This window comes from Mirounga leonina, unplaced genomic scaffold, assembly GCF_011800145.1.
Source record: "Mirounga leonina isolate KUSES-001 unplaced genomic scaffold, KU_Mleo_1.0 Mir_91, whole genome shotgun sequence".
Classification (NCBI taxonomy): Eukaryota; Metazoa; Chordata; class Mammalia; order Carnivora; family Phocidae; genus Mirounga; species Mirounga leonina.
The window spans coordinates 10,873,689-10,882,302 of NW_023270839.1; the positions used below are offsets into that span (position 1 = coordinate 10,873,689).

The window sequence follows — 8,614 nt, forward strand, 5'->3', positions numbered from 1 at the left end:
ATCAACCTCAACAGCACTGATCATCTGGAAAATGCAAATCAAAACTACAATGAGATATCACCTCACACCTGTCAGAACCGCTAAAAATCAACAACACAGGAAACAATAGGTGTTGGAGAGGATTTGGAGAAAGGGAACCCTCTTGCACTGTTGGTGGGAATGCAAACTGGAGCAGCCACTCTGGAAAACAATAGGGAGATTCCTCAGGAGGTTAAAAATAGAACTACCCTACAATACAGCAATTGCACTACTAAGTATTTACCCAAAGAATACAAAAATACTAATACAAAGGGATACATGTACCCTGATGTTTATAGCAGCATTACCTACAATAGCCAAATTATGGAAGCAGCCCAAGGGTCCATCGATTGATGAGTGGTTAAAGAAGATGTGGTATACATACATATATAAAATGGAATATTAATCGGCCATAAAAAAGAATGAAATCTTGCCATTTGCAATGATGTGGATAGAACTAGAGTGTTTAATGCTAGGTGAAATAAGTCAGTTGGAGAAAGATAAATATCATATGATTTCACTCATGTGTGGAATTTAAGGAACAAAACAAATGAGCAAAGGGGAAAAAAAGAGAGAGGCAAACTAAGAAACAGACTTTTAACTATAAAGAACAAACTGATGGTTACCAGAGGGGAGGTGGATGGGGGGGATGGGTTAATAGGTGATGGAGATTATGGGGAGGGCACTTTTTGTGATGAGCACCTGGTGATGTATGGAACTGTTGAAGCCTATATTGTACACTTGAAACTAATATAACACTTCATGTTAACTAACTGGAATTTAAATTTAAAAAAAGGGGGGGCATCAGGTTGGAGAGCCTGAGACACGCAGGAGAGGTGGGACTAGAGAAGTTGAGGGGGTGGGGTAGGCAGTACAGGAGTGGACTTGAGATAAAAGAAGTCCACCTTCTGGGAGGACTATGTCAGCTATTTCTAGACTCCGCATCTGCTCTGAAGGTTGTCTTTTTTTTTTTTAATTTTAAAGATTTTATTTATTTATTTGAGAGAGAGAGAATGAGAGAGCACATGAGAGGGGGGAGGGTCAGAGGGAGAAGCAGGCTCCCCGCTGAGCAGGGAGCCCGATGTGGGACTCGATCCCGGGACTCGATCCCGGGACTCCAGGATCACGACCTGAGCCGAAGGCAGTCGCTCAACCAACTGAGCCACCCAGGCGCCCTCTGAAGGTCGTCTTAACACCCAGGGTGTTGGGGACAATAGTCTGGAGAGAAATAATAAAATGAACTGACTGCTTGCTGATTTTTTCTAATCAAGTCTTTAAAATAGAAATAAATGGTGTTTGGGAAGGATTTAACTTTTCCACTTAATTTTATTAGATGGTAGTGAGCAACTTCTGAAGGGTTCTGGGGATTTGGATGTGCACATTCTTCTGTGAGCACATGTGCTAGCCAGGGGCTTATCCTCTCTGACCTGTTTCCTCATTTGTAAAAATAAGGAAATTGGATTATGGGATGCACGATACCTACATTTTAATGATTTTGTATATCACACAGTGTGATGGTTGATTTTATGTGTCATCTCCAGTTGCCAGGTGTTTGGTCAAACCCCTACGTCTAGATATTGCTGTGAGGGTATTTTTTAGATGGGACTAACATTGAAGTCAGTAGACTTTGAGTAAAGCCAATTATCCTCTATAATGTGGGCTCAGCTCACCAGCTAAAGGCTTTAAAGGAAAAGGCAGAATTCCTTCTGTCTCCAGACTACCTTTGGATACAAGACTACAACATTGACTCCTGCAGGAATTTCCCATCCCCTAGCCTGCACTGCACATTTTAGATTTGCTAAACCCCACAATTCTTTTTTTTAAACATTTTTTTATAAAGATTTTATTTATTTATTTGACAGAGAGAGACACAGCGAGAGAGGGAACACAAGCAGGGGGAGTGGGAGAGGAAGAAGCAGGCCTCCCTTGGAGCGGGGAGCCCGATGTGGGGCTCGATCACAGGACCCTGGGATCATGACCGGAGCCGAAGGCAGACGTCCAACGACTGAGCCACCCAGGCGCCCCTAAACCCCACAATTCTTAAAAATTAAAAACAAAAGGGTCTTTTCTGTGATAAAAGGAATAAACAGTTTGATAAGTGGAAAAAAGATCATTTATAGTGGCAACGTGGTCTCTGAATCATACAACTGAATCTGGCATTGGGCAGCGTTAGGTTTAAAACCTAGCTCCAGGGGCGCCTGGCTGGCTCAGTGGGTGGAGCGTGCAACTCTTGATCTCTGGGTTGTGGGTTTGAGCCCCACGTTGAGTGTAGAGATTACTTTAAAAAAAAAATCTTTAAAAAACAAAAACCCAAAACCCCTTAGTTATGTTGTTTACTGTCTGACTTTGGACATGTTACCTAAGTCTCAGATTTTTAAGCTTAAAAGTGGGGATACGAAGAGTCCTTACCTTATTTGGTTGTTTCTGGGATTAAACAAGAGAATCCTCATTCAGCGTTTCACACAGTACCTGACACAGGGGAATGCTCATTACAAAGTAGCCATCCGGCTGAAGGACATGAAAATGACTTTTCCTGTGGTGGGAATGGGTCTGAGGTGCGGCCTATCAAGGGACAAGGTGGAATACAATGGTGAGGCAATACTCTCACAACCTTGAACTGGCTGTTTTGGAGGCTTCATGGTGCTATTGATACCTTGCCCTTTAGTTTTGGTAGTTGATGCTCCACCTTCAGGGGCATAACAAATTGTTCCCAACCACTAAAGCAGAATAACCCTGAAGAGAGCCAAGGTTAACAGTCTTCTTCAAAGTCTGCTCATTAGAATAGGGCTACTCAAGATGCTTGACTGAAAAATAAAATGGTCCCATAGTCAAAAGAAGTTGAGAAAATACCATCAATTATATAAAGCTCTCAGAGATCCAGAAGACACATGAGCTTAGAGAAGGCTGAGAGGTCCTGAGGTGAAGGACGCTAATTTGGTTTAACATAGAGGTGGCTTAGCGCATAAGCTTTTTCCGAGGAACATCTGTTCGTATCCTGTGGCATCTGTCGATCACACTTGGGAAATGCAGTTTAGTGGGAAACACACTGAACCAGGAGTATGGAGATCTGAGTTCACATTTCAGCTAAAATCTTGTGATTTGACACAAATCTCTGGGTCTCAGTTTCCCCACGTATAAAATTAAGAGATTGGAGCTAATGATTTACCCTGTACAATGCTTTCAAGCTTTACCTATAGACTTGCAATGGCAAATATTGGACGGTGTATGAATTTTAGACCTCAACTTCCCTCTTATTCACAGCCAGAGAAACAGCAGTGAGTTGGCTGCTCTGGCAGTTAGTGTAACAGAATCAGCTCTCAGCCAACTTTGAGCCCTCGGTTTTCTCAACTGTTAAGCGAGTATAAAAGTATCCGCTCTCCCCGCCTTACAGATACGTTTTGAGGACCTCCAAATGAGGTAATGTAGGGAAACCACCAAGCCCTATTCTGGTGTCGGTTTGGGGTTTTAATTATTGTAAAATGAAGGGTTAGTCTAGGTAAATGGATCTCGTCACAGGCAGCTCATTAGAACCACCTGGGAGCTTTTGAAAAATACTGATGTGGAGGTCCCACCCCAGGTATTAACAAGAGTCTACGTGGCAGAGACTTGGGCATCTTGTCGTTTTGAAGTTCCTGAGGTGATTCTGCCCTGCAGCCAGGATGGAAAACCAGTGACCTCTCTAGATCCTCGCAACTCAAGGTGCATTCGATAGATGGCCAGTGTTGGTGTCACCTGGGAGGACGTTGGACGTGAAAAAATCTCCAGGACTAGAATCAGTGCTTCTCAAAATGTAGCATGCTTATTATGAATTACCTGGAGGATTTGGTGAAGCTGCAGAAGGGTGGAGCTTGCAATCCCACCTTTCCTAAAAACTCCTGAGGACTCTTTCTATGCTGCTAACCCATGAACTATACTTTAAATAGCAAGACTGAGGATAATTTCTGAACTTCCTAGAAAAGGGGAACTGTAGCTTATAACAGTGCTGTTAAAATTGGAATTTTCCAACTGAAGAGTGCAATAACATTTGGATTCCCCTCTGCCTTCGAGGACATTTGAGTTTTTATTTTTTCCTGTTTGAACTTGATACATACTTCCTTTCCAGATTTGCTTCTTTCTATTCTTTCCATTTTTTCCCCCTGCCTCATGTTTGAGAGGGTGATTTTTTTCCTGATTCCTAAGCTGGTGGGAATGGATCGATCTTGTCACAGTCAAAATGGCATATGGGACATGAGGTAGGTTCCATGACTGAAGGACTGATTTTTTGTGTGTGGATGATAGTTGAGTGTGAAAACTGATTTTCAGGCGTAATAGTCTTCCACAATAAACTTTTGAACCACTAAAAGGTTTTTGAGTAAAAGATTATGTTTATGGAGGAGTTTTTTTTTTGAATGACTGATTTTATATTATTTTTTTTAAGATTTTATTTATTTACTTAAGAGAGAGAGAAAGAGAGAGAGCGAGAGCACAAGCAGTGGGGAGGGGTGGAAGGAGAGGGAGAAGCAGGCGCCACATTGAGCAGGGAGCCCGATGCAGGGTTCGATCCCAGGACCCTGGGATCATGACCTGAGCCGAAGGCAGACGCTTTCACTCTGGAAAATGGAAACTTTTAAAGTTTGAGTTACCAAATAAGAACTCATGAATTCTCACTCCCCAGGTAACCATTTATTTATATTTTATTTCCCTCCACAACCCCAAAAACCAGTTAAGAATTACTCCTTGGGGCACCTGCGTGGCTCAGTCAGCTGAGCGTCTGACTCTTGATTTCAACTCAGGTCATGATCTCCTGGGCGTGAGATGGAGCCTTGCATTGGGCGCCCCACTCAGTGAAGAGTTTGCTTGAGATTCTCCCTCTGCCCCTCCCCCCCACATGTGTGTGTGCACGCTCTCTCTCTCAAGTAAATAAAATCTTTAGAAATAAATAAAAGCTCTCTTTGTAGAGAGTATGTTTATTTCTAGGGTGCCAGCATCAGCAGAGAGCAAACAATCACCCCTGGTTTATTTTCCACCACCAAACAGAAGACAAAGAATCCTAGAACCATAAAATTGTCCTTGTTCCCAACTCTGGCAGATTGCTTCTTGCTTCTTTCTTGCCAATAAATTATACAAAGGAAGCAAACCAACGCAAAAAACAAAAAAGGTAACACTGTGTATCAGATGAATTCTTTTCTTTGTGGAGTAGCCTTGATGACTTTTGAGGTTTCGCAGGAGATGAGCTCAGACCTTGCTTTTTTGAAATACCTTTTCTCTGAGAGGCTTTATGCCTGAACCACGCTTCACAGTTTCTATAGCAACCATAGTGGAAACTTTAATAGTGTCTACAATCCAATGATACCAGGACATCATCATAACTAGCTCATGTTGTTACGTAGAGTATTCATGAGCTGCTCATCTTCCTCCCCCCTTCCTTTTCAAGGATAAATCAGGAGAAAGTAAGCTTAAACATACTTGGTGGCATTGGGTTAGATTTCAGGAAGAACTTCCAGTGATGGAATGTGTGAGTAAAAGAGGTTCTGAATTTCCCTTTTTTGTTTGTATTTTAAAGTAGGTCTATCTATTTCTTTTGATTGCTAGAACTCTGTCCAAAGACACATGGTGATTAAGAAATGACTTCTTAGTGTCGCTGAAGCAATAATATCTGGATCAGAATTTTAAGGTAATGCATGCTCTTTTAAAATTTCTTTCTTTTTTTTTTTTTTTAAGATTTTATTTATTTATCTGAGAGAGAGAATGGGAGACAGAGAGCTTGAGAGAGGGAGGATCAGAGGGAGAAGCAGACTCCCCGCTGAGCAGGGAGCCTGATGTGGGACTTAATCCCGGGACTCCAGGATCATGACCTGAGCTGAAGGCAGTTGCTTAACCAACTGAGCCACCCAGGCGCCCCTCTTTTAAAATTTCTAACATGTATGTATTATTTTTAACTGAAGTATAGGTGATAGGTGAACTGAAGATAGGTGGTTTTGGGTGTACAACATAGTGATCTGACAGTTCTATACTTTCTGAGATGCTCACCGTAGTAAGTGTAGTTCCAATCTGTCACCATACAAAGTTATTACAATATTATTGATAATGCAAGTTTTTAAAAACATATTCTGTGTGTACTACTGTGCTAGATTTCATGGGGCATATAAAAGATATATACAATAGTTGTTGAAGTGAGGGAGTTAGACTTTGACAGTTCTAAGAAAAAGAGTGTAGAAGAATTATGTTGGGCCTTTCTAGCACATTTATGGACAGAAGTCTATCATCCAGGGGCGCCTGGGTGGCTCAGTCGTTAAGCGTCTGCCTTCGGCTCAGGTCATGGTCCCAGGGTCCTAGGATCGAGCCCCGCATCGGGCTCCCTGCTCAGCTGGAAGCCTGCTTCTCCCTCTCCCACTCCCCCTGCTTGTGTTCCCTCTCTCGCTATCTCTCTCTGTCGAATAAATAAATAAAATCTTAAACAAAACAAAACAAAACAGAAGTCTATCACCCAGGACATTAAATGACTGTATTTTTCCTGTAGGACAGGAGAACAGGTGGGATTGTGTTACATGAAGGCATAAGCTGGAGCCATTCCGTGCACGCACTATGCTGCATCAGGCCTTGGAGGTGCCCAGGAGGGCCTCCTCCAGCTGGGATCAGTCTTGTCTGGTTACCCCAGAGTGCTGGGCAAATTTCAGGTCCTTTGTGTGCCGCGACGTGACAAAGGCAGGCAGGTCCTGCCCAAACGGGTTTACGTGAAAAGCTGGAAGTCCAGGAGCTCCCGGCTGTATTGTCCAAGTCTTCCCAACAGACTTAAAGGCATGGTGTATGTATCTGTGTTTGAATGCTGAGGACAGCGTGTTGTTCTAGAAGCAGTGCCAAGACAGTGCGTCAAGGAGCCCTCAAACGGCGAGAGCTTACAGGCCAGACGCCCGTGTTCTCCAAAGCTAGATACACGGTTAGGTCCTTTGGTATCAGGAGAAATGAAAAGATTGTGTCCGCTGCACAGTCCGTGGGGCCAAGGCAGAAGAAATCCTGGAAAAAGGTCTAAAGGTGCGAGAGTATGAGTTAAGAAAAAATAACTTCTCTGATACTGGAAACTTTGGCTTTGGGATCCAGGAGCACATCGATCTGGGGATCAAATATGACCCTAGCATTGGTATCTACGGCCTGGACTTCTACGTGGTGCTGGGGAGGCCAGGTTTCAGCATCGCAGACAAGAAGTGCAGGACAGGCTGCACTGGGGCCAAACACAGAATCAGCAAAGAGGAGGCCATGCGCTGGTTCCAGCAGAAGTATGATGGGATCATCCTTCCTGGCAAATAAATTCCCGTTTCTATCCAAAAGGCCAATAAAAACTTTTCAGTGAAATGTAAATTAAAAAAAAAAAACAACAACAACAGTGAGAGCTTGTAAGCTCTATGGTGTCGGGCTAGGAATTATGAGGTTTCCTGGAATTGTGATGTTTGAAGGCTCAAATACTACCTTGATTCAGTGGTTCTCAAATTTGAGCATGCATCTGAACCACTTGATGGGGGTATGGTTGTGAACCACTGATTGCTGGCCCTCATCCCCAGTTTCTGATTTGGGGTGAGGCCTGAGAACGTGCTTTTCTTACAAGTTCCCAGGTGATGCTATGCTGCTGGTCCACATTTTGAGAACTGCTGCCTTAAGGAATTAGCTGCCTCATTTTTTTTTTTAGCTTTAAATAAATCAGGTTATATATATTTAAAAATATGCAAAAAGTCCAGTTTATTTTCTAAAGGAGCTACCTATGTAATTCAGCACTTTCTTTTTGATAGCTCATGAATACTACCTAAGGGAAACAAAATTTTTTATTCATGCAATGGCATATGTTTAAAATCAGGACTATCAAGTTAAAGCAGTAGCAGAAAATCTTCCTTCCCTTTGTTATTTATAAAATCAAAAGACCTCTGGTTTCTTGCAGTGCAAGAATGCCATTTTTATCCTTGATGATAGATTCCTTTTCCAAGTGAATCAGAATCAAAGAGGAAAGCATACTCAACATCTTGATTAAAAGAACTTCAGTTAGGGGCGCCTGGGTGGCTCAGTTGGTTAAGCGACTGCCTTCGGCTCAGGTCATGATCCTGGAGTCCCTGAATCGAGTCCTGCATCGGGCTCCCTGCTCAGCAGGGAGTCTGCTTCTCCCTCTGACCCTCCCCCCTCTCATGCTCGCTCTATCTCATTCTCTCTCTCAAATAAATAAATAAAATCTTTAAAAAAAAAAAAAAAAAGAACTTCAGTTAAAGATGTCCTTCCAGGTAGGAAGTGTTAGCAGGGAGATCTCAGAATTCTCCATGCCTAAACGCTCCTGGCTGATTTGAAGAAAATCTTAAATGGACAGACGGCGAAGGGGAGAGTAATATAGTCCCTGGACATCTGGTGGCATCTGCAGCATAGACTTAAGAACACAGACTCTGAAACCAGACTGAACGGGTATGAATCCCACTCTGTCACTTATTAGTTGGAGCAAATTATTTAACTCCTCTGTGACTCAGTTTTCTTATCTATAAAATAGGAATACTAGCATTTACCTTATAGGAATAGTCTGAAGATTGAAAGTTAGTACATTCAGAGTGCTTGGAATAGTGCCAGGCACAAAGTAAGTGTTAAATAA

At 42.6% G+C, this 8,614-nt stretch overlaps 1 pseudogene; it reads left to right on the forward strand.

The window, feature by feature from the left end:
• Positions 1-6,805: 6,805 nt before the first annotated feature.
• On the forward strand, positions 6,806-7,353 carry LOC118003740 (annotated as a pseudogene).
• The last annotated feature ends 1,261 nt before the right edge of the window (positions 7,354-8,614 follow it).